The 27,143-nt window shown below is 46.0% G+C and overlaps 1 pseudogene; it reads left to right on the top strand.

Moving 5' to 3' along the window:
* The first annotated feature begins 24,226 nt into the window (after positions 1 to 24,226).
* LOC134887755 (5S ribosomal RNA) lies at positions 24,227 to 24,345 on the top strand (annotated as a pseudogene).
* Positions 24,346 to 27,143: the final 2,798 nt, after the last annotated feature.

The following is a 27,143-nucleotide window of genomic DNA, read 5'->3' as shown; positions in this document are numbered from 1 at the left end:
TTTGTGCCCCCCCTCCCCCCCCCTTCTGTTTCCCCAACAGGTGCAGGTACGGCGAGGGGGGTCTCTCCCCCGGCCGGATTGTCGGGGGCCACGACGACAGCAACATCCAGCGAGGCACAGACAGGAGCGGCGAAGCAGGCTGAACATGTGGAGACGGGGGGATCTCGGGTCCCTGAAGAGGTTCCATCCGGCCCCGCCATCGCAGCAGTGGACGCGGGGGGTCCTCCGGGAACGGGTGAGACAGTTAATCCTTCTTCTGATAGCTCTTCTTCCAGCTCCTCTTCTGATACTAGGTCTTCCGGGTCCCCCAGGCGCCCGCGTAAGTTAGCTAGGCTCATTGCGCATCGCTTGCACAAGAAAGAGAGGAAGGCTAAGGGCGCAGCTGCGGCAGCCACGCCTGACCCTCCGCGTTTTACGGAAATGGTGCACTGCGCTAACACTGCGGTCACCAGGGGTTTACGTAAACGGATGAGGGAGAAGATTAAGAAAGGTAAATACGTCGACATGTTCACCCTTACGGATGACATGCGGAAGGCTTTCGATAAGGCCAAGAAGGTTGGTGGCATTGGCGAGAATGCATTTCGCAATTTTCACCAGTGGCTCCGGGGGTTTTTAGTGTTCACGGCGTGCTACGCCGAGACGAGGCCTAAGGAATATCACAACACGGTCAAGTATTTGTACCTGGTGCATGAAATGTACTTGACATCCAAGGGTTACGCGTGGAGGGATTATGATGAGAAATTCCGTCGTAACCAAGACGGTAACCCGACACTACCCTTGGGTTTCAAGGACGTGGAAGTTTGGTTAGAGGTCACTCATCAGAATAGGCCCCTTTATGAAGCCCAGGGCGGTAAGCCGGGTTTATATGTCCGGCCGAGCCCGCCCACGGGGAATAAAGGGAAATGCTTTGCCTTCAACGAGGGCAAGTGTTCCCGGGGGGCTAACTGCCGTTTTCGCTACTCCTGCAAGGCGTGCGGCGGGGGGCACCCGGCCAAAGATTGCCAGTCCCCTTCCGGGTCCAGGCCCTCTGATGCTGCCGAGGTGCCCGGAAGTGGAAAGTAAGGCGTTTTCCCCCATCAACGTCCCCGAATTGGCTAAATGGTTGGGCAGTTACCCCGACGTCACTTCGGGGTTGTTTTTGTTGGAAGGTTTTCGTAGCGGTTTCAGGCTTCCCATCCCGGATTCGGTCCTCGTGGTCTCCAGGCGCAATTTAAAATCCGCACGGGATTTCCCCTCCGTGGTCGCCCGTAAGGTTCGGGCGGAAATCGATTTGGGGCGCATGTGCGGCCCTTTCCCGTCCCCTCCCCTGCCCCGGCAGTGCATTTCACTTAGGGGTGGTCCCCAAGAAAGCTCAGGGTAAATTCCGCCTCATCCAGCATTTGTCACACCCCCGTGGCGGCTCGGTCAACGACTCCATCCCGGAGGAAGCTTGCAGGGTGCGATATCAATCGTTTGATGAGGCCCTGCGGTTAGTCCAAAGGGCGGGTTCCGGCGCCCTCATGGCCAAGATGGACATTGAGTCCGCTTTCCGCCTCCTGCCCATCCACCCCGACTCCCTGCGTTTCCTTGGTTTCAGGTTAAGGGGTGGGTATTATGTAGACAGGTGCTTGCCCATGGGGTGTTCCATTTCTTGTGCCTATTTTGAGAAATTCAGCTCATTTTTTGCATTGGTGCATAGTGTCGGCCTCCGGCCACCCGGGGGTCGCCCACTACCTAGACGATTTTCTCTTTGTGGGTCCAAGGGTGGGGTCGGCGTGCGGGATGTACTGGGTTTAGCTCAGAGTTTATTTGGTCGCCTGGGCGTTCCCGTGGCCTCGGATAAGACCGAGGGGCCCACGGCATGCCTCAGTTACTTGGGCATTGAAATCGATTCGGAAGCCGGCTGTTGCCGGCTTCCGGCCGATAAGGTGCTCAAATTGTTGGGTCTCATAGAGCAGTGCCTCCTCTCGCGCAGGGTCAGACTACAACGGGTTCAGTCGTTGCTCGGGTCATTTAATTTTGCGTGCAGGATCATACCCATGGGCCGGGTTTTCTGCCGTAAACTTGAGAGATCCATAGCGGGGGTACGGGAAACCTCACCATATGGTTTATATTTCGCGCGAGGTCAGGGAGGACTTGAGAACCTGGTCCACTTTCTTGGTTTCTTTTAACCGGGAGGTGTTGTGGCCAGCGAAACGCTGTTCCAACGCTGCGTTACAACTTTTCACCGACGCTGCTGGTGGTTCGGGCTTTGGGGCTTTTTTCAGAACACAGTGGTGCGCCGCGCCTTGGCCCACAGCATGGGTGACCCGAGGGTTTACAAAGAACTTGCTCCTGCTGGAGTTATTCCCCTTGATAGTGGCGGTTGAGTTGTGGGCACCCAGCTTGTCGGATCGGAGTATTGTATTTCGCTGCGACAATCTGGGCGTCGTGCACGCCGTTAATAACCAGCGCTCGTCCTCTCCTGAGGCTCTGCGCTTGTTGCGTTATCTTGTGCTCAAGTGCTTGAGGCATAACATTCATTTCACGGCTGCGCATGTCCCAGGGGTTGACAACAGAATTGCTGACGCACTGTCGCGTTTTGAGTTCGACAAGTTTAGGGAGCTGGTACCTGATGCGGAGGTTGGGGGTCTATTGGTGCCGCCCTTCCTGTGGAGAATTGTTGACTAAGGCCCTCCCCGGTGAGTGGGTCGTGCCCCTGCGGGCGGGATACCGTTTGGGTTTGGGCAACCGGTATTCAGTTGGCTAGGCTTGCGCCTAGTATAAGGATCCGTTAAGTATTGTTGTTATTGCGCCTGTTGCGCGAACCCGGAAACGTGTTTTACTCGTCGGTTTTTGAACGGCTAGCGTTCAGAAATGGAGGGTGTGAAGTGAATTTTTAAATTTTCCTCCGAGGGGACCGAATTACAATTGGCATTCACACACGGTTCACGGGAGGTTTTTTGAGTTTTCTCCTTCACTCGGGTTCTTACTTGCATGTTTAAGTTAATTTGTTTTGATCTTTATAATGTCTGACGGTAAGGAATTTTCTTTTTGCAGCTACTTTGGACATCTCGGATCAGATTTGGCTCATTGGCCATTCTTTTATTTTTTGGGCGGAGAGGCATCCAATGGCAGGACGAACGGGCGAACTATTTGGGGACAAGGTAGTTAGATGGTTAGGAGTTAGAGGTTTACGTTGGATGGGTTTACTTCGCTTGCTGTTTCGCCATGAGCGGAGGTGGGGGCGGCCCGGCTGGGTTGTCATTCACCTCGGGGGGAATGATATGGGGAGGGTCAAAGGCATTGATCTCATCTTGAGTATCAAAGCGGACTTAGTGGCGTTACGGGCATCTTGGCCACGGGTGATAGTGGTGTGGTCCGACATAGTGCCCCGTTTCCATTGGCGGGGTGCCATTCGTTTCTCCGCTATAGAAAAAGCTAGGAAGAAAGTTAATTCCGCAGTGTCAGTATACGTGCAGGCAATAGGAGGTTTAGTGGTTAGGCATCCGCATTTGGTGCTGCACAATGTGCAGTTTTATAGGGAAGATGGTATTCACCTTTCCCCTGCGGGTATTGGTGTGTTTTTGGACAGTATTTTTAGAGTACTGTCCGGTTGAATCTCTTCTCCTGTTGTTGGTGGATGGCGGTCTGCGGTTTTTTGTTAAAATCCTTGTTGTGGCGGAAAGTCGCTACCAGCCAGCGGTCAAATAGTTACATAAGTGGTCACTGTGGGGCACCCCCTTTTGAATGAACAGCGAGTATGCCCTCCCCTTGCGGGTGGACTACGGATGTTCCCGTGCGGGTTCGTCCACGGCTCTGCTAAAGTAAGGGGGGTGAGCCTGCGCAGTGCAGGTTATGTTAAGGAGGCGGTTGTGAGGCCCCTCCTATTTTATGGTTTATTATAGTTGACTGGTGCTGGTGAGTTGGTAGCGCCTTTTTCTTGCCATCCTCCAATATTCTTAGTTTAAACGACAGGTCACCAAACAATAAATATCTGTTTGACCTTTTAAATCTAGCAGTTGGTGTCCGTGTGTTTATTTCTTAGTGATAAGCTAGCTAGTTATAAATGTTAAGTTCGTCGGAATAAAGTCATGGGTGATTTAGGCAGGCAGAGATCCGCATAGGCTCGAAGCCACATAAACTCCCTGAATTTTTCTGACATGTGTTGAGGATAGGCAGGGCTAGCCTTAGTGATTGACAGTGGTGGTCAGGTGACAGATGGGTGCCTATTAGGGATAGGTAGGAGGAGTTTGCACAGGGGTATATAGTTCAGGGTTTTGACAGCCATCTTCCTCTTGCCAGTTTTTCTTGGATGCCCTCCCACCCTCCCTATAAGGTTGCTTGAGGCTCGCTTTTCGGGCCTCTAATTCCATTTCTCAGCAGGCTTTGATAGCCAGATGGGCGGAAAGTCGCTACCAGCCAGCGGTCAAATAGTTACATAAGTGGTCACTGTGGGGCACCCCCTTTTGAATGAACAGCGAGTATGCCCTCCCCTTGCGGGTGGACTACGGATGTTCCCGTGCGGGTTCGTCCACGGCTCTGCTAAAGTAAGGGGGTGTTGCATTATGAATGTTGACATAGTTACTGTAGACTTATGGGTCCTCATTCCGAATTGATCGCTCGCTAGCTACTTTTAGCAGCCGTGCAAACGCACAGTCGCCACCCACGGGGAGTGTATTTTTGCTTTGCAAGAGTGCAAACGCCTGTGCAGCTGAGCGGTACAAAAACATTGTGTGCAAAACAAGACCAGCCCTGTAGTTACTTATTCTGTGCGATGATTGCTGCGACGAAGGTCCCGGAATTGACGTCAGATCAGGGCCGGTGCAAGGTTTCCCAGCACCCTAGGCAAACCATATGCTTTCTCCCCCCCCCCACACACACACACACACTCAGCAATACCCACTGTCCAGCTGCCCAGGCGTAAAGTTGGCTTCCTAGATGTTTCATAGCCGTCAAATAGGGAATCGCCCCCACCAAAAAAATCTGTAAAAACTATGCGCAATATTTTGCAGAGACCCCAGGAATGTTATAGTGTAAATATACATATGGTGTTTGGATAGATAGATAGATAGATAGATAGATAGATAGATAGATAGATAGATAGATAGATAGATAGATAGATAGATATGGGGATGTACAGTATATAGATATTTCCGGAGCTGGGGATATATAAGTAAACTGAACCCCCCCCCCCCCACACACACAACCCCCCCCCCCCCCTTGACTGCAGATGTATCGGCCCAGTTGAACAATATAATTGTTTTTACCAGATGGAGTGGATAATAACCCTTACAGACCACCTGAGGCGGGTCGCACCCAGGAGCTTCCAGGCTGGGTTGGTGAAGTCATCGGTGACGCGGCGGCAGTGGCGTAACTACTACCCCCGCAGTCCTCGCTGTGGCTTGGGGGCGAGGGGCTGCGGGGGCGCCACTGATTTAGCACAGATTGACATGCGGACGAGCGTCCGCATGTCAATCTGCTCCTACTAACCCTCCCTGCCGTGTTGGAGGGACACGGAGGGCACAGCGTGCGCCTCTCCTGTGTCCCTCCTGCATCATCTCCGGCGGCCGCGGGTCTAATAGAAGAAGTGCCGGTTCGTGAGCCAATCAGAGCTCATGAACGGCACTTCGTTTATTAGACCCGCGGCCGCCGGAGATGATGCAGGAGGGACACAGGAAAGGCGCGCGCTGTGCCCTCCGTGTCCCTCCAACACAAACCAGCGGGGGAGCAGCAGCGGCGGCGGGGGAGGGGGCATATATGGCACTGGGGGAGTATATCTGGCACTGGGGGCATATGTGGCACTGGGGGGGGGGGGGGGTGAGGGAATCTGGCACTGGGAGCATATCTGGCACTGGGGGGGGTAATATCTGGCACTGGGGGCATATGTGGCACTGGGGGGGAAAATCTGGCACTGGGGGCATATGTGGCACTGGGGGGGGGGATATCTGGCACTGGGGGCATATGTGGCACTGAGGGGGAATATCTGGCACTGGGGGCATATGTGGCACTGGGGGGGTATATGTGTACCTGGCACATAGGGGGGGGGGGCTATATTGTGCACTGGGGTCATGTGAGTACCTGGCACCGTGGGGTAATATCTGGCACTGGGAACATATGTGGCACTGGGAGCACAGCCCTAGCAACAAGCACTACCCCCTAGCAACGAGCATGACACCCAGTGCATGAAACACCTGGCAACGAGCATGACACCCAGTGCATGAAACACCTGGCAACGAGCATGACACCCAGTGCATGAAACCCCTGGCAACGAGCATGACACCCTGAGCATGAAAACCCCTGGCAACGAGCAGGTAATTTAAAAGTAATTAGAAGCCTTACTGTAGGACTTAATGTGTAATGGGCATTACGGTGTGTGACATAATGTATCACGGACATTGCGGTGTGTGTCATAATGTGTCACAGGCATTACGGTGTGTGGCATACTGTATCACGGGTATTGTGGTATGTGGTATAATGTCTCAGGGTCATTGCAGTGTGGCATAATGTATAACGGGCATTGCGGTGTGTAGCATAGGGTATAACGGGCATTGCGGTATGTGTCAGGCATTACGGTGTGTTGTATACTATATCACGGGCATTGTTGTGGTATGTGGTATAATGTATCAGGGGCATTGCAGTGTGTAGCATAATGTATAACGGGCATTGCGATTCCTGTCATAATGTGTCAGGCATTACGGTGTGTTGTATACTATATCACGGGCATTGTGGTATGTGGTATAATGTATCAGGGGCATTGCAGTGTGTAGCATAATGTATAACGGGCATTGCGATTCCTGTCATAATGTGTCGGGGGCATTACGGTGTGTGCATATTGTGTCATGTGCATTATTGTGTGTGGCATAATGTCTAAGGGCCATTGCAGTATGTGGCATAATGTATACTGGGCATTACTATAAGGAGGAAAAATGACAAATAATGTAAGGGGCATGAATCAGGATTATTTTTCTTTCCAGTGGTGGCCAACGTCTGGGAGTGCAGGTTGGAAAACTGGGGTATAACGTAGTCTTTTCCTGCAATACCACGCCCTTTATGTGAAGCCACGCCCATCCCAACGAAGCCACACCCCCTATTTTGCTGCGCGCGCGCCTAAGGCGCGCGCACATTTATCCTTTTAATAGTGCCAATTATGGGGGATGGGGCGCCGAAGAATTTTTTGGCTTGGGGGAGAAAAATTTCTAGTTACGCCACTGCGCGGCGGGGTTAGTGTTTGGAGATCACGCTGGGTGAATTAGTGGGAGCTGCAGAGCGCAGCTCCTCAGGCATTCCCCTTCCCGTGGGGCTTGCAGATAGAGCTGGCCTGGCCAAGTCAGAAGCAGTGTCGCCTGAGTGCAGGTATGTGTTGCCTGTCCGGGGGTGCCAGTGGTAGCGGCGGGTCGAGTAGGGGGATCGGGATGCGGGCATCTTTAATAAATGATGCTGGCCGAGTGAGCACTCTCTGAACCAGCGGGGGTGGGCAGCGTCTATATTAAACTATGGTGGCTATGTTTTATTTTTATATGAAAGAGGTGTGTGTGTGTACAGTATGTATACTATACTGTGTGTGTCTGCTGTGTGTGTGTATGTATCTATGCATGTCTGTATGTAAGTATGTTGTGTGTATGCAGGGCTGCCATCAGAAATTGTGGGACCCGGGACTGAACAAATAAGCAGGGCCGCCCTCTGGGTGAGGACAGTGGTGCAGAGGTGGGCGGAGCTGTGAATAATGTGGGTGTTGCTACTAAGCCGGCACAGGCACGCAGAGCGAGTCTCCAGTGAGTATACTACAAGGCTGCAACTCCACACCCTGACAGTGTGCTTAGACATTACATGGGACGCCACTAGAGGTTTTATCCCCATCCTGGACTGACGTTTACAAAGGATGTTTCACATGTATAGGGGAACATAGGCTCTGGGTGAAGACCCTATGTTAACGGTGTTCTCTAAAAGTTCATATAATTCCCACTACTAGTGGGTACCCCTAATAGTGGGAGTATACTACTGAGGAAGGTATACAGTGGAAAGGGTAGTCACAAGTGACCAACCCGACAGTGAGCACCGTGACTCCACTGATTTTAATAAAATACACTATCATTTACAGTGCAAAATCCAGTATAATGAATTAAAGATTACCATTCACACACGTGACATAACATCACCACTTCCCGTCGTTTCACATTCCAAATTCACACCAAACATTGGCCCTCATTCCGAGTTGTTCGCTAGCAGATTTCGGACGCATTTCTGCTATTAAGTGAAAAAACTGCATTTCTGCGCATGGTTCGCAATGCGCACGTGCGGCAGACTTTCACATCATCCATTGTACTTTCACTCAAGCTCAAACAACGCTTTTCAATCGCACTACACGCCACAGAGTGATTGACAGGAAAGGGGCGTTTCTGGGAGGTAACTGGCCGTTTTCAGGGAGTGTGAGAAAAAACGCAGGCGTGTCAGATACAAACGCAGGCGTGCCTGCAGAAACGCAGGCGTGGCTGGGAGAACGCTGGGCGTGTTTGTGACGTCAAATCAGGAACTGAACGGTCTGAAGTGATCGCAAGGAAGGAGTAGGTCTGGAGGTACTCAGAAACTGCACAGTCTTTTGCTGCCGCACTGCGATGTTTACGGTCGTACTTTTGCTAAGCTAAGATACACTCCCAGAGGGCGGCGGCTTAGCGTTTGCATTGCTGCTAAAAGCAGCTAGCGAGCGAACAACTCGGAATCAGGGCCATTACACAGTCCTCTACAACATAGGGTATATAAAAGTCAGAAATACACAGTAACATATTAGACAGAAACATAAATATTCTCTTATGTAGCTGCTGTCTGTGGTTTCTAATAGCAGTACGGGTGCGGAATGAATGACCGCCAGACGGGACGCCAACTGTAAAAATACAGACGCCAGCATTCTGATTTGTGAAATCCCGACAGGGGTGATTTTAGTGATCTAACCCCTGTCCCCTAACCCTCCGTACCCGCAGCCTAACCCTAACCTCCCCCTGCTGGTGCCTAAACCTAGCCCCCCCTATCCCCGCAGCCTAAACCTAACCCTCCCCCCTTAGTTCCTAAACCTTACCTCCCCACAGTGGTGCCTGACTAACCCCCCTGGCCACAGCCTAACCCTTAACTTCCCACCCACCCCTGTAGCCTAACCCTCACCCCTCCGATGTTGGCTAAGCCTAAACCTTCCCAGCACTAATGAGAGCTCCGGCGGCTATACTTACAGCGGTCGGGATCCTGGCTGTTGAAGTTTAGGCATTGGTATCCTGACCCTGTTGGAATTCCGATGTTGGGATTTTGATGGGTGTCGGGATACCGACGTTGGTATTTCAGCAGCCGGGATCCCGACAGCCAGGATATAAACCGCATCCCAGCAGTCCCCTATTGATTGCGGTGCAAAACTCCTATCAGGACGAGGGCTGTGCTAGTGCTGCTGCCATGTATGTGACATGACCCACAGCCTGAGAAAGTGGAGATAAATACAACCTCCCCATGTTTACAACATCAGGGATGCTAGAAAACATGGAAAAGATGTACATTGCACTACACACCCTGCCATAAAATGAGCTATGTCTCACACATGGTTGCAATACAGGTATGGTTGGGAGAGCTTAGACAGAGTGATGGGGGTGGGGGAGTAGCAGGTCAAGTTTCATGTCTGGAGCAGAGCCAAGTAAAGTGTTTAAATCCAGACCTGGAATGGCACCTGGGCTGGTTCCCTCTTCCTCCTCCTGTATGGTGCTGCTGCTTGCTAGACTCTGCTGCATGGATTGTGTGGCTCCTCCCACCTCACTGATATGATGGGCACATCTTGGGCCAGATGTACTAAGCCTGAAAAGTGATAAATATCACAGTGATAAAGCACCAGCCAATCGGCTCCTAACTGTCATTTTTCAAACACAGCCTGTAATATGGCAGTTAGGAGCCGATTGGCTGGTGCTTTATCACAGTGATATTTATCACTTTTCAGGCTTGGTACATCTCCCCCCTTCACTTGGACCCACAGACAAGCTGCACGCTGCCACTGTATTTAGTGAGGCAGTTTGGGTAGTAGTGTCTCCAGTAACCCCCCGCTAAGCCCTGTCCCTCGTGGAAAAGGGGCGTAGCCTGAATTTTGTGATTCCCTTTGGGGAATAATAAAACTTACCCCAGTCCAACTCACTGCCCTGGACACAGGAAAGCACCCAGCAGCCGCCATCAGAGACTCCAGCACAGGGGGAAGTACTTGCTGGGGAGGAGGAGCATGAGGGGACGGAGTTATTCAGAAGAGTGGAACAGCCCGCCCTGCACCCCTTACTAGGAGGAATCCGAAATGCCGCCGGCTCTTAAGTGTCTCTCTATGGTTGCGGCTGCCTGCAGGTGTACCAGCTACAGCAGGCTGGCGGCCCAGAACTAATCCACAGTTAAACACAGCTGCCATTCGGGCCCCTGCTTGGCCGGGCCCGGGACTCAACACAGGATTGGGAGGGTTAAGACTGCAGGCAGCCGCAGAACAGCAATGAAGCAGCGCCGAGTCAGTGCGGGGCACCCTGGAGCACAAAGCGTCACAGTGGGCGGCCGGTGAGTCAGTGGCGCCTAACCCTCACCAAGGTGCTGCTGGCAGCTGTCTGTCAGCTGCAGTCATAGGTAACAGTCAGCAGCGGCTGGCGTACTCTGCCCTTACCTTTCTGCCGCTCCTATTTAACAGCCCTTGAGCGAGCTTTGGGAGTGGTTTAGCACTGATCTCCTCGTATGGGGAGGGGAGAATCGGGCCGCCCCTCAAGTCTCGCCGCCCATAGGCAGCTGCCTAAAGCTGCCTAATGGAAGCGCCTGCCCTGCGTCAGATATCCGCCCTGCAAACGCCTGGACACGCCTGCGTTTTTCCAAACACACCCAGAAAACGGTCAATTGACATCCATAAACTCCCACTTCCTGTCAATCTTTTTGCGTTTGGCTGTGCGAATGGAATCGTCGCTAGAAGCAGTGCAAAACAACTATGCTCTTTGTACCCGTACACCACGCATATGCATGCGTAGTTTTGCCGTTCTTTTAAATGTTCACTATGTAGCGAACAACGGCAGCTAGCGATCAACTTGGAACGAGGGCCATGGCCCGATACCGGTTCCTGCATCACAAACTAAAGACAGACTTCCTCATCACACACTACTGACAGTTTGGTGCACACAGGAATCCACTGCTCTGCGAATTAAGAAGATGGATTATAGGGCCTAACAGTGCCGTAACTAGGCATTTTAGCGCTGTGTACAAGAAACGGAATTGGCGCCCCCCATGCAAGGTAGGGGCAGAGCGCACCACAGGCGCGCGGAAAATATGTAGGGGCGTGGCTTCATGGGGAAGGGGCGTGGCCACAAAATAATACCAATTCATACTACGGTGCACAGTAGTCTCCATTATTCAAATTACGCTGCACAGTGATACCACTACACCAGGTAGAGCCCCTTTTACACATTACAGCAGACAGTCCCCCTTTTTACACACTATGGCAGACAGCATCCCCTTTTTACATATTACGGCAGCAGAACCGTAACTAGACTTTTTGGTGCCCTGTACAGGAGAGAGAATTGGCGCCCCCTCCCCCGCATGCTGCGTGGGGAAGGGGCATGACAAGAGAGAACCCATGCTAGAAAATGGATTTGGACCAAATCCCCTTTATACCACATTCATGCACTTACCTTAAGAGACTGTTGTTATTCAGTTCCAATATCCTTTATTAAATAACTCTTTCAATATACTGCCATACCCAGGATTCAAACCTATAACCTGTTAAATTCTAATCAAACACCCTACTCATTGAGCTATCCTGCATAAAAACAATGATCACTATATTGAGTTCATGAATGTTGTATACAGTTAGTATTAGCGACAGAAGGAGACAGGGGCAGTCAGGAGATGCTGGGCTTCTGAAAGGGGGGAAGCTGCAAGTGAAAGTATTTAAAAGAGAGCATTGACAAGTATCACCAACAGCGCCCCCTACCCTGCAGCGCTATGTGCGGTGCCCCCTCCGCACACACCTAGTTACGGCCCTGGGGCCTAATTCAGATCTGATCGCAGCAGCAACTTTGTTAGCTAATGGGCAAAATCATGTGCACTGCAGGGGGGACAGATATGACATATGCAGAGAGAGTTAGATTTGGGTGGGTCATACTGTACTGTTTCTGTGCAGGGTAAATACTGGCTGCTTTATTTTTACACTGCAATTTAGATTTCAGTTTGAACACACCCCACCCAAATCTAACTCTCTCTGCACATGTTATATCTGCCTCCCCTGCAGTGCACATGGGGCCTAATTCAGACCTGATCGTACCTGCAAATTTGTTAGCAGATGGGCAAAACCAAGGGGTCATTCCGAGTTGATCGCTCGCTAGCTATTTTTTGCAGAACAGCAGTCAGATAGTCGCCGCCCACGGGGGAACGCGTGTGCAGCCGAGCGGGACGAAAAAGTTTTGTGTAGTTTCTGAGTAGCTCTGGACTTACTCAGCCCTTGTGATCACTTCAGTCTTTTTGGTGCCGGAATTAACGTCAGACACCCGCCCTGCAAACGCTTGGACAAGCTGCGTTTTTCCAAACACTTCCTGAAAACGGTCAGTTGACACACACAAACACCCTCTTCCTGTCTATCTCCTTGCGATCGGCTGTGCAAATGGATTCTTCGTAAAATCCATCGCCCAGCAACGATCTGCTTTGTACCCGTACGACTTGCGTGCGCAATGCAGTGCATACACATGCGCAGTAGTAACCTGTACGCTGTGCTGCGAAAAACGGCAGCCAGTGATCAACTCGGAATGACCCCCATAGTTTTGCCCATTAGCTAAAAAATTTGCTGCTGCGATCAGATCTGAATTAGGCCCATAGTTGCTGCTAGAACCAATATTCACATCATTGAGCTTAATCTCTGTTTTATACATTTCATGGGATGGAGAAGTTGTTTCTTCCTTTTGTTTTCGCTATGGGGATCAGGATTTTGTTGATAGATCCTATAAGTAGCAGAAATTGATCTGGATTTAATTTTTCGTCCCAGATTTATCAAGCCTTGGAGAGTGATAAATTGCACAGTGATTATGTTTAAGGGGGACATGTACTAAGCAAAAGTGGAGAAGTGAGCCAGTGGAGAAGTTGTCCATGGCAACCAGTCAGCTGCTCTGTACACTTTTATAGTATGCAAATTATAGATGTTACGTCAATGCTGATTGGTTGCCATGGGCAACTTCTCCACTGGCTTACTTCTCCACTTTTATCACTGCTTAGTACATCTCCCCGTAAGTACCAACCAACCAGCTCCTAGTTGTCATTTTTCAAACACAGCCTGTAATATTGCAGTTAGAAGCTGATTGGCTGGTACTTTAGGGGGACATGTACTAAACAGTGATAAAAGTGGAAAAGTGAGCCAGTGGAGAAGTTGCCCATGGCAACCAATCAGCTGCTCTGTATACTTGTATAGTATGCAAATTCTAAAATTTAAGTCAATGCTGATTAGTTGCCATGGGTAACTTCTCCAATGGTTCACTTCACCACTTTTATCACTGCTTAGTACATCTCCCCTTTACCACCATGCAATTTATCACTCTCAAATGTTTGATAAACCTGGGCCTTCATTTGTAAACATTGTTACTTGCACTGTACTGGAAACAACCTCTTTTCATTATTGTACCCCCCCCCCCCCCCACGCCCCCCGCCTGCTCCCCCCCCCCCCCAAAAAAAAATGATCCTACATTTTTCTTATTAGTACAATTTTAAGCCTAATGGCATGATTCTGAATCGCATGCAATTTCCATGTTCATGGAGTTGAGCGATTCCTTCTACTGTAGGTGCGCAAATATCCCACATGTCCGGTGCATGTGTTACACTGTGTGTATGCACAGAGGCGCAATAGTGATTGAGATGCCTGTTATGTGAAATGTATAGGAATTCCTGGTCTGGAGACTGGGAGGTGGCTATTCAGACGCGTGGAGATGTACCATCAAATTAGGCATCCTGGTACCTGCATGTTTGTTGTTTGTACACCAGGGGAAGGGCTGATACTAGCATTAGCATAAAGTCACAGATGCTGCTACGGCAGCAGATGCTGACACAGTTGCAGCAGCATACAACTCAAAATCAGCCCCTACAGTATGTCTACGTTTTCAGATCCACTGCATGTTGGCTAGCTGACTCACACTCACACATATTTCAAGAGTCTGGTTTGGCAAAGTGGTAAGTTATCACTTAGCAGTTGAGTATAGATCTGTGCCCTTACAATTCTTTAGTGGTAAGATGAAGCTGCCTTCATAAATAAGCTCCATCATACTTTCCTACTTTTTATGTCTCATCTGCAGGAGAAGGCTGAAGAGGAAATATTTTTGGCCACTTCAGGAGGCGGTCAGGGTCTCACATCATGAAGGCCCACTCACGTTGCTAAAAAATGTAGCAATTTGTGGATCCACGAGGGTGGGCCTAAATGACACAATTTTACATTATTTCCATAGGAAGCCACGATTCCCAAGATTATCTTTCCATCCTGCCTACTTCATTAGTAGAGTGAGTATGGGCTCCATAGAGGCTTATTTATTACAATCCACATTTTAGTGCAAATTTTATATGACTATTTAGGTCCCAACGCCCTTCTTCCACACCATAGCAGAGAGGCAAAAGTCCCCAACCCTAGACACAAATAAATGCACAACTAGTTTGTTGCAACACAATATGTTTACTTGAAGGCAAATGACCAGAAGGAGTAACTAAACTGGGTTATACAGTCTAGTGATTGTCTTGGTAAATTACTTTGGAAACATAAAATATAACATGCTCAAATAACAATGGTACATAAAATGTGTGCAGCTATCTTCAGTAAGAGTAAATTACACTTTATGCTACACACTCTAAATGGTTTTGGTTAACCCTTAGCATATACTGTATATGAGATTAGTTATAATTTTACTGTAATCATACTAACTGTGCACAAAATATGCAGATTCAATTACAGTAAGTAATGGATTACAGCCCTATCATATTTTATACTCAAGATGAAATATAGTTCTAACCAGTGACGTGCGGTCAGGTGAGGCAGAGTCTTTCCTGTCATACTCCATTATACTCCAGAATTTTGAATATAAAAATGATAAGAAAAATACAAAGAAGACATTATAAATATCTTCTTTGTATTAGTCTTATAATTTTTATGGTCAAAACTCTGGAGTATGCTGGTCTATGACAGATGAGGCAGTGTCTTGCCTGCCTAATCTATCTGCACAACTCTGATCAAAACTCACCAAATTTCCAGCAGTACAGTATATACGGCTGCACCTTAGTATAATGCCCACATGAACACTTAGGTTAATATACTGTATGTGTTTGTAAATCTGGTACTAGCCAGTGCCACCCCAGACATTTACCTCACTGCATGCCACTGGTCATAACTGCAGTTCAGAAGAGTTTCCAAGATTAGGCAGTGGGAATGTCGGTGGTCATGTGACCGATGCTGGAATCCTGGCACCAGAACACTGATCACAGACTTAACCAAAGGTAAGTTTCAGAGTGAAGGTTAAGGTTAGGGCCAGGGTGGGAAAGGTTAGGCACTAGAGGGGGTTTAGCCATAGCCACCACCCCCCTGAGTCTTAGCCCTAGCCACCACCACCCACTATCTTAGCCCTAGCTGACACCCCAGGCAGGTTAGGATTAGGGTAGGGAACAGGTGAGGGATAAAATAATTACCCCGTCCACTGTCTGCATTCTAATTGCATACCTCCCAACTTTAGAAAGTTAGGAGGAGGGACACAGACAAGCGCCTGAGATGCAGTTGGGAGGTATGTAATTGTTGGGATGCCAGCGTCGGTCATGTGACCACCGGCTTCCTGTATCACACCTGATTAGACACTCTCCTGTGATGACTTGTATGTTGCAGCCTGGTATGCTTAATGGTCTTTAGGGCTGATTCTTAGTTGGGAGCAGAGCAAAACCATACCGACTGTCCCAATTTTGTGGGACAGTCCTGTATTTTTGGGTCTGTCCCAATGTCCCACCAGCGGGCCATAGTGTCCCATGGTGGTGGGGTGGGGGAGAGGACGTTGGGAGGCTCCCTAACACTAGCTCCTCTGCAGAGTCTATTCCAGTGAGCCAGAGGGCCACCAGCTCACTGCATCTAAAATATCCATGTGAGTGTGATTGCAAGGGTACCACTCCATCGGTAAAACATCGGCATTATGTACATGCATTATGTACAAAGGGGCACCAGCAGGCTTCAAGGGGTACCACTTAAAGTGACGCCTGCAAGTTTGTGGGGTATCACAATTTTTATAATGTGGCAAGCAGAAGAACCAGACATTTCAATTTCCAAATTTGTTTTACAGTTACCTGTTGGTCACAGCTTGGCTAGGGAACCTAAGCATTTTGTCTTACTACCCGTTGAAGGACTATTGGGATCTGCACACCCTCAGATTGTCCTGTGCGCTTAATTGACTGACCAGTCTATCAAAAAAGAAATCCTGGTGCAACTATGGAGAAAATACTTGGGAATTGAGTTTGCTTGTAAAGTTCATTTTAGGAAGAAATCTTTTTTTTTTTTTTAATCTTCTCCCTCTGAGCAAAGTAGCTGTAATTCTGCTGCTGGCAAGTAATACCTCAATAATGCCGGTACAGACAGCAGTGGGAGTTCCACCATTTTGCACAGCAGGGAAAATCTATATTACAACATTGGGAAACATTTCAAAGTACCTTGGTTCAGTGCCAATCAAGCTATCTCCAAGCACAGACAATGGAACATCTATATTCAAGCTTTCACATTGTATACATCTTCTACAGGAAAATCTAAAACTATACAAAAAAAAAAAAAGAAGATATGATAGCTAGTGAATAGGAAAAGTAATCTTGCTGCAACACGAAATAGCAGGTTATTCAGCTGTCAAATTCCACACTCTCCTGGTGAGCATGGGCACCGGACATCTAACCGTTCGATAAAGTAGCTGTGACTAATGTAATGGATGTATCAAATGTTTGCACATGCAGCTTGTATATGTTTGAAAATAAGTCATTTACTTTTGTATTACTATACACAATAGTTTGAAGCATTTTTCTTTACTCTTCAAAAAGGATAAAAATATTTTAAAAATATTGTAAACCTGTGGTTTTTCTGAAGTATCTTCGCCGGCCCAAATCTTGGGTTTTGGATCTGTATCTCCTTCTTGTTTTGGATCTGTAGTGGTTTTGCCAAACCCCCCTTGTGGATTTTGGTTTTGGATCTGTATTTTTTTTAAATTATAAAAACAGCAAAATATTACAGAATTTTGGCCTGTTTTTGTTCCTACGGTATTATTCACCTCAATAACATTCATTTCCAGTCAGTTTTGACCAACTCACAATATTGTTTTCATCCAGCGTCGGATCTTGCAGGTTTTGGATTCCATATAAGGGAGCCGCACCTGGGACTCTGCGAAATTGCACTCCATTTCTGCCACGATGTCTGCAATAATGTGGAAATATGTTGAATTAATACAAAAGTTAGTTGTGTATAGTGGTCAAAAACATACTGTACATATTTATTTACATGGTGATGGTACATACCTTGCGTAAAGCTGGCTGAAGCAACTTGAGACTCTCCACCCATTGTTGCCAAACTACTCCAACATGTGGATCCTTCTCCAGGTCAAACATGCCTTTCAGGAACTGATCCTACATCGAGGCTGAAAATAATCTGTACAGATGATTAAAGCGTCTAAAAATATGTATTGTACAATATATATTTTTTATTGTTTGTACTGTGGTCAAAATTGCCTGGAAATGCCTGGAAATTAATGTTATTAGGGTTAATAATACTCTAGGAACAAAAAAAATACCAAATCATGTGGTTTTTAAGTTTTTTGTAATAAAAAAAAAAATGAAATCAAAATCAGCAAAACTGGTCTGACACAGATCTTTATCAATAACTACTGTATATCAGGGGCCCGAGGAAGGTGGAGTATGTACGTACTGGAAGGATTGATTAGTAATTTAATTTTTTTATTCAAAAAATGTAAATTAATCATTGGGGCATTGGTGATGATCTTTACTGCTTAGACAACAATTTTTATTTGTTATTGCACTAATCAAACTTTTACTAATCTGACTTTTACTTTTTCTTTAATTTTACATGCCCTGACTTATTTAAATTAATAAAAATATCCAGGCAGATCACCTGGATGGACGACAGGAGAACCCCTGTACAGAAACAGCAGCTCCTGGATTACTTGTATGCTGGGGTACAGCACAAAACATATATATATATATATATATATATATATATATATATATATATATTTTAAATTGATAAAAATAGGGATGAGTGGGTTCGGTTCTCTGAGAACCGAACCATACCGAACTTTACCATTCGAGCCCGGATCCGAGTCAGGCTCGGGTTTTCCTGCCTGACTCGGAAACCAGAACGAGGCAAAACGTCATCATCCCGCTGTCGGATTCTTGCGGGGTTTGGATTCCATATAAGGAGCCGCGCGTCACCGCCATTTTAACTCCGGCATTGGAGAGCGTACAGAGAGGACATGTCTCCGTTCTCTCAGTGTCCTCAGTGTCCGTGTCTTGAGCTGAATCTGTCCAGTCACAGTGCTTGTGTCCTCTGTTGCCATATGTCCAGTGCTGCTGTATAGGGTGCTGTGTTGTGCTGCATTAGTTCAGGGTGGTGTATTGTGCTGCATCAGTCCAGTCACAGTGGTGGTGTCCTCTGCTTCCATATGCCCAGTGCTGCTGTATAATAAGTCCCTTACAGTGTTGCTGTGTTGTCCTGCATCAGACCAGTGGTAATGTTCTGGGCATCATTCAGTCCAATGAACATTCACAGTGGTGTCCTCTGCTTCCATATGCCCAGTGCTGCTGTATAATTATCTGCGTTGTCCTGCATCAGACCAGTGCTAGTGTCCTGTGCATCAGTCAGTCCAGTGACCATTCACAGTGGTGGTGGTGGTGGCATCTGCTGCCATATGCCCAGTGCTGCTGTATACTTAGCTGTGTTGTCCTGCATCAGTCTAGTGCTAGTGTCCTGCGCATCAGTCAGTCCAGTGACCATTCACAGTGGGGGTGGCATCTGCTGCCATATGCCCAGTGCTGCTGTATAATTAGCTGTGTTGTCCTGCATCAGACCAGTGCTAGTGTCCTGTGCATCAGTCAGTCCAGTGACCATTCACAGTGGTGGTGTCCTCTGCTGCCATATGCATCAGTCCAGTGGTGCTGCCATATAAGTTCAGTGGTGCTGTCCTGTGCTGTATATTGTTTACTCCAAATAAAGGGGTTATTAATATTTAATCCAAATAATTTTTACAGGGTTTGCCCTGTGAGGTGTAGGGGTATGCTCTCCTGTGCTGCATATTGTGTTATATAACTCCAGAAAAATAATGCAGAACAAAAATTTGGAGGAAAAAATAGGGAAAGATCAAGAACCACTTTATAATTCCAGTGATTTTGATTTATAATTCCAGTGATTTTGCAGTATAATTCCAGTGATTTGGACGTATAATTCCAGTGATTTTGCAATATAATTCCAGTGATTTTGCAGTATAATTCCAGTGATTTTGCCATTTAATTCCAGTGATTTGTACGTATAATTCCAGTGATTTTGCCATTTAATTCCAGTGACTTGGACGTATAATTCCAGTGATTTGGACGTATAATTCCAGTGGGAATTGTTTGTGTCGCTTGGCTTAGTCATACAGATACCTCACTGCACCTCTTCGACATCTTTGCATGAGGTGCTGTTTGGGGCCTAGTTTTTGAAAAGTTCCATCCTGTCTGACACTGCCGTATGAGTCCAGGGGTACTGCTGTATTAGTCCTGGGGTACTGCCGTATAAGTCCACCAATTGCAGAATTTTAGAAAAATGACAGGGGCGTGCAGTAGATGCTGTCAGTGGACCGAATAATTGCGGCCCACTTTCGACATTCAGCCACTGCGTGACACTACTAGATGGGCCAGGTGGGTTTGTCGCTTAGCTTAGTCATACAGCAACCTCGGTGCATCTCTTTTTCTTCTTTGCATCATGTGCTGTTTGGGGCCTTTTTTTTGGATATCTGCCCTCCTGACTGCCACTGCAGTGCCACTCCTAGATGGGCCAATTGTTTGTGTCGCTTGGCTTAGTCATACAGCTACCTCATTGCACCTCTTCTACATCTTTGCATAAGGTGCTGTTTGGGGCCTAGTTTTTGAAAAGTGCCATCCTGTCTGCCACTGCAGTGCCACTCCTAGATGGGCCAGGTGTTTGTGAGACACACTTGTGTCGCTTGGCTTAGTCATACAGCAGCCTCGATGCACCTCTTTTTCTTCTTTGCATCATGTGCTGTTTGGGCCCTTTTTTTATATCTTCCCTCCTGTCTGACACTGCAGTGCCACTCCTAGATGAGCCAGGTGTTTGTGCCGTACTCTTGTGTCGTTTAGCTTAGTCATACAGCCACCTTGGTGCAGACTTTTGGCCTAAACAATATTGTGAGGTGTTTAGAATAGACTAGAAATGAGTGGAAATAAATGTTATTGAGGTTAATAATACCGTAGGATCAAAATTACCCCCAAATTCTGTGATTTTAGCCATTTTTATGTTTTTTTAAAAAATCATCCAGATCCAAAACCAAAACCAAAAAATGAAAGGGTGGTTTTGGCAAAACCAAGCCAAAACCAAAACACGAAAGTGGAATTAGAACCAAAACCAAAACACAAAACACGAAAAGTGCTAGCCGCACATCTCTAGATAAAAATATTAGTTTAATTTTTTTAACACTGGGTCAGAGCCCCTGGATGGATGGACAGAGCACCCCTGTACAGACACAACAGCCCCTGCATGTATATTAGGGTACAGCACAAAAAACAAAACAAAAATTATTTTAAATTAATAAAAATATTAGTTTTATTTTTTGTAACACTTGGGCAGAACCCCTGGATGGACGGACAGATCATCCCTGGAGGACACAGTAGCACCCCCTGGATGTACAACACTGCACCTCTTTAAATATGTATTTGTTTTTAAGGGGAATAAAAAATCTTGTTCCTGAGTGAATCATTAAACCAATAAGTGTATGGTAAAAATTGCCTGTTAGAGCGGAACTTTGTTAACAGTAGTTTGTTTCTGGCAGGGACTGGTTTAATTTTAGTGCGACAATCCCTCGCCGAGGATGGAATTGGGGAGTATTTTCCTTTGCTACTGAAATGGTGCGTAGAGCAGTTAAAGAGCAGCAGAAAGGCACTCTGGTGTGGGATGATGGTTAACCTTAGCACACGGGCACAGCCCATACATGGAAAACACACTCTCCATTCTGTAGCTATCATTTGATCATGTATATGCTTTCACTAATTGTTACTCAGGCCTTGACATAACTCATCTACAAACCAATTGATCAGTTTATGCAATGTTTTAACCCAAACAGCTTCTTTTATTTATAATGGAGTTAGAATGCAGATTTCTACTTCACCCTGACTTTCCATTGCAGTTTAGTGTGAAAAAGGTTAAGTGCAATTTCCATTGCAAACACAAACTAAAACAAAAATCTATAACTGTAAGCCAATGACAAAACAGCTGCTACAAAGGATCAAAAATTGAAGAAGCACACATTCTGATCAATAGATGCAAATTCACAGCAGTCATTGCCATGTCCTGACATTGTCAGAGCCTAGTAGAAGTCCACCTGAAAATACTGGAGCTAAAAACAAAAAGTCTTAATTAACATTTAAAAGATAACTCCACTTCAAAGTGAATTTTGGGTTTTGTTCTTTAAAGTAAATAGATTATACTAAGAAGTAGACAAGATTTTCACCTGAGCCTTTGGGTCTCACCATGGGGGTCATTCCGAGTTGATCACTCGCTATCAACTTTTTGATGTGCTGCGATCAGATAGTCGCCGCTATGGGGAAGTGTATATTCGCTTTGCAAGTGTGAGAACGCTTTTGCAGCCGACACAGAAAAAAGTTTTTAGTAGTTCCTGAGTAGCTCTGGACTTACTCAGCCGCTGCGATCACTTCAGTCTTTTTGGTCCCGGAATTGACATCAGACACTCACCCTGCAAACGCTTGGACACGCCTTAGTTTTTCCAAACACTACCAGAAAACGGTCAGTTGACACCCACAAACGCCCTCTTTCTGTCAATCACCTTGCAATCGGCTGTGCGAATGGATTCTTTGTTAAATCCATCGCCCAGCACCGATCCTCTTTGTATCCGTACGATGCACCTGCGCATTGCTGTGCATACGCATGCACAGTTTTGCCGAGATTTAACCTGATTGCAGCACTGCAAAAAGTTTCTAGCGAGCGATCAACTCGGAATGACCCCCCCATGTCTGCTGTGGTCTGTGGCATCTGCCCTAGCTCTTACGGAGGCAAGCTGCGTATATACTGTACAGGCAGTGTGTGCGTTGTCTGAACATGGCAATATAGGAAGCTAAGGCCCTACTGTAAGTAATGTTTAACTCATTAAACTGAACCCAATTGTATAACAGTGTGGCATATGTACAGGTGAAACTCAGAAAATTAGAATATCGTGCAAAAGTTCATTTATTTCAGTTATTCAACTTAAAAGGTGAAACTAATATATTATATAGACTCATTACATGCAAAGTGAGATATTTCAAGCCTTTATTTGTTATTATTTTGATGATTGTGGCTTACACCTTAAAATAACACCAAATCCAAAATCTCAGAAAATTGAAATATTACATAAAATCAATTTAAAAAAAGGATTTTAAATACAGAAATGTCAGCCCTCTGAAAAGTATAATCATGCATATGTACTCAGTACTTGGTTTGGGCCCCTTTTGCATGAATTACTGCCTTAATGCGGCGTGGCATGGATTCTATCAGCCTGTGGCACTGCTGAGGTGTTATGGAAGACCAGGATGCTTCAATAGCGGCCTTCAGCTCTTCTGCACTGTTCGGTCTCATGTCTCTCATCTTTCTTTTCACCCGGAAGTGATCAAGCCCTTGTGAGGGCGAAACCGGTCTTGAGCTGCTCCGCTGGCCGCAATAGCTGCACCTGGTCCCGGACTCACGGCGTATCTATCCCCGCTGACAGGTTTGATCGCACCAATACAGGAGTGCACGGCGGTTACTGTAACCTTTGTTGCTCCGTTGTCTGCAATGACCGCATCTGGTCCCAGACTTACGGCTCATTAACCCCCGTTGACAGGTTTTGATCCCGCTATTACATTAGTGCACGGCGGTCCTGCTATTTGGCCATTGTGCCTTAAATTATCTCGATTGTTTCTGATCCCTGAATTCCGAGGAATTGTCACAGGGACACCTGCCGAGGATTTCTATGTAATTTACGACACACAGGGTGGTATTCAATTCTTTTCACCCCCTTTCACACCTGTTATGTTTCTGCTGATGGGCATTGAATAATCATTTCAGCTCACTACCCCTGCGGTAGCGAGGGCACCCAATCCGTTATGCAGCTAACCCTGACTACTATGGGGCGATATGTGCTTTAACGGGGATCACTTTAGAAAGGAGATTGGGCGTGATAAAACAATTGAATACCACCCACAGTGTCTAATTCTGATTGTGATCTCTTGCATTTATAAGTCACCTGCATTGTTCCTTATTCCTTAATACCAAGAGATAGGTCACTGTGTATTTAATACATATTGGCACCTACATCAGTCTGATAATTAGCCTCTATTGTGATTTGTGACACTCATGCAGATAATTAGCCTCTATTGCAAATTGTGATATATATGCAGGCAGCCCATTGTGTTTCAGTGACTATTATCATGTAATCCCTCTGGCGGATTGCCCCCACTTAATTGATTCAACTTCTTGTTATTGGTATATTTATGGTAACAACCACCAATGGGATTGACTGCATTGTCACTTGTATATAACACATTTTTTTTCAGTTTTCTCTATAGTGTGTATATTCAAACACATGTGTCTTGCATAAAAAAAGATTATCCTGTCTATATTCAGGTTGTTTAAAATAGATTGATATCATTACCAGCAATATAACACCTGTACACAATATTTCTTTCTTGCTCGTGGACTCTCACCAGTGATCCGGAGACACATCATGAATGTATGGCACACCTAACTATTATATTACTTTAAAATTGTTTAAAATTGATTGATATCATTACCAGCAATATAACACCTGTGCACAATATTTCTTTCTTGTTGGTGGACTCTCACCAGTGATCCGGAGACACAGCATGAGTGTATGGTACACCTCCACCTAACAATGGCAGCAGATCCTCCACTTTGCTTCTTCCTACTTTTCTCTACGTAACCTTTCTCTAAGTGATGTCTCATCAGTGATCCAGGGAGTGGCTGCGTCCTCAAATCTTCTACTATCATACCACACTGATAACGCCCAATACCGTCCGATCTTGGAAGCTAAACAGTGTTGAGCTTGGTTAGTACTTGGATGGGGGACCACCTGGGAATACCAAGTTTAGTAGAATCATTCATTCTAAGACTCCATGGGGTATATTTACTAAGGTCCCAAATTAATTTGAATCCATTTGAGTTCTGTTTTTTACTCTAAGTGGCGTCTCTGGAATTTACTAACCCAGAAGGTTGGCCGTGTTTGTTGCATTCGTATTTTTAACACTGCCGCGAACACAAATATGAATGAATACACCATGGTCAAATACGGTTGTTATTTTATACAACAAAGTAATTTACTAAGGATTCGTATTTGTGTTTTCGGCCATAAACACCTTAAACTCAGCCGCAAATCTCCTCAAATCGTACAAAAGTTCTAAGTTCAAATAGAACTGCTTTTGGCTGGCGTGTTTGACATCTATCACTACTTGTCAATTACTAAGGTAAGTGTATTAAGGTTCCTTTATGGTTGGTTCTGTATTGTGTGTGTTTTGTAGGATACCTGTTATATTTTGCTCCACAGTACACTTTGTTTTGGTGTTTATATTATTTCCAATTTTCTACAAATCCTGTCCTGTTATAGTAAACATTATATTTGCACAGCATTTATGTAGTGCTGTTTTGAGTTTCTGAATGTAACCTCATGCATAAATATAATCCTTAAGGTGCATACACATGGTGAGATTCGGGCTAACCACGATTCTCACTATGTGACAGGGGCTAGGTCAGCATAATGACTGTGCTTGCGATACTGACTATGTGCGATTTTGGCTAAGTGTCAATTTTTTTTTCTACGAGATAGTCAAAATTGACTTGCCTGCACAGTCTATCTAGGCTTGCAATGCTGACCGCGCGGTCCCGCGCGGTTGGCATCGCAAGGTGACTTTCACCTTGCGATCTGCACTAACTTTTCTTACGATTTTGACTATATAGTCAAAATCGTAAGAAAATATCTCACCGTGTGTACACACCATTAGGAAACGTTACCTAATAGAATGATGTAATGTAACTTTCTTTTGTCAAAATATAAATACTTATCCTCTGCTGCATGAGTAAGATATGTATCTTTGTTGTGAGCATGCATATGATTTCATTAACCAACTCTAGGTAAATTGTTATGTAAACAATACCAAAACACCTGTATCATGTTGTACCTTGTTTTGACTTGTATATTAGTTTGTAAAAACACTTAGTTAACAAACAAAAAGCACTTCTCACACTTGTGAGTGCAAAGACAAAAATGCAGCTAGCATAAAAAATTTTAAGAAAACTTTGAAAACATGATTATGTTAATTTATTTTGCAGGTTGACCTCTTGAGGTGGATGTGCCTTTCCCGCTGGTGTCTGGATGACTTCTGGCAGAACGTCTGGGAGGGGACGTTACAGGTGTCACCAAGGGGGTTGTGGTAGAGGAACTGGAACTTGTGTGCTCACCTTGATGAGTGAGATGCTGGGTTAGTGTAGTCAAAGTCAAATTTAAGTCTCTAGTTGCAGACGTGTGGCTCTCCATGACTCTGACCATGGTGTCTTGTGTGGTTTGGTTTGCAGTCAATATCTGCAAGTAGGTTTGATGTAGCCTTTGATTGTCATCCATGACTCTTTGGAAGATATCGATCATGCGATTATTGTCTGCCCTCATTAATTCTAATGTGTTTGCCATTCAGGTGAGCTAATTAGTTTGTCTGCTGTTGCTTCTGCTGATACGTCGAACGCAGTGATGTGCAGTGGGGTGAGGCAGGTGAGGCAGAGCCTTTCCTGTCATACTAACGTTTGTGCCAGAGTTATGACTGTATAAAGTATATGAAAAATACAAATAATTTGTTAGAAATATCTTCTTTGTATTACTCTAATAATTTTTATAGCCAAAACTGTAGAGTAAAAAGTCTATGGCAGGTGAGGCAGTGCCTCACCTGTCTATCTTTTCAGCACATCTCAGATCAAATCTCACCAAATTTCCAGGAGTTTATACTGCTGCACCTGTATATAATGCCCAGATGTGCCCTTTGGCTCAAGACTGGAAATATAGTGTGTTTGCTTACGCAAACAATCTAAATTATTAGTTTGCTGTGTGGACCAGGTGTCCCAAAATGCCTGGTCTCGTGACTGTGCTATAGGTCTGGTAGGGCTTCTGTCCTGCTCAGGTGTCTGGTGAGTGGGCGGAGTTGCAAACTGTGTGGTTGTTGGGTCTGGCGGTGGTATAGCAGTTAGATTGAGGGTATATGTTTCCTCGTTTTCTGTTGCCTGCAGCTGGCCTGGCTGACTTTCCTGAAGATTCGTGTCCGCTGTAAATAGAAAGCAGTTGTGTGTAAGTTTATATTTTTAATTTATTTTGCCAGTGTGTTTTTTTTTTATTATTGCTACTTTTGTGTGGGTGGTTTTTTTTGTGTGTGTGTTACTAAGCCTATATTGGACACATATATTGTGTCTAAGTTTTTACACATATGCACCTCACATTTGTTGGCCTAAGTGTTTTGAGGCAATAGTGTCCATTTAGTTTGCATGGAAATATTTACCACTTAAGTTGTGCACTAATTTGCTTCATAAATCAGTTTAAAAACATTGCATTATTTGAATTAAGCTTGCATTTTGCCTAAATGTGGGATTTAGGACATCTCATTCATTCACATTTCATGTGTTCCATTCTAGAAGGTGCAACATAATTGTCAAGTTTACTGTGATTGGTTGTTAAGGGCAAGATGGCATCTTAAGAAGGCCAACACTAGTACAGCATATTTAGCACTGTTTTCAGTAGTGTAAAGGGTGTGTGTAAATATGTGTGTTGTGTGAATGTGCAAATAAACTCACTAGGCAGCTGTGGGAAATGCAGTGACATGGGTGGTGGACTGTCCAGCAGTTGCTGTGGCGGCACGGCTGA

This window comes from Pseudophryne corroboree, chromosome 3 (genome assembly GCF_028390025.1).
Source record: "Pseudophryne corroboree isolate aPseCor3 chromosome 3, aPseCor3.hap2, whole genome shotgun sequence".
NCBI lineage: Eukaryota > Metazoa > Chordata > Amphibia > Anura > Myobatrachidae > Pseudophryne > Pseudophryne corroboree.
Note: the sequence above shows the minus strand (reverse complement) of the source record. Positions and strands in the feature narration are given on the sequence as shown.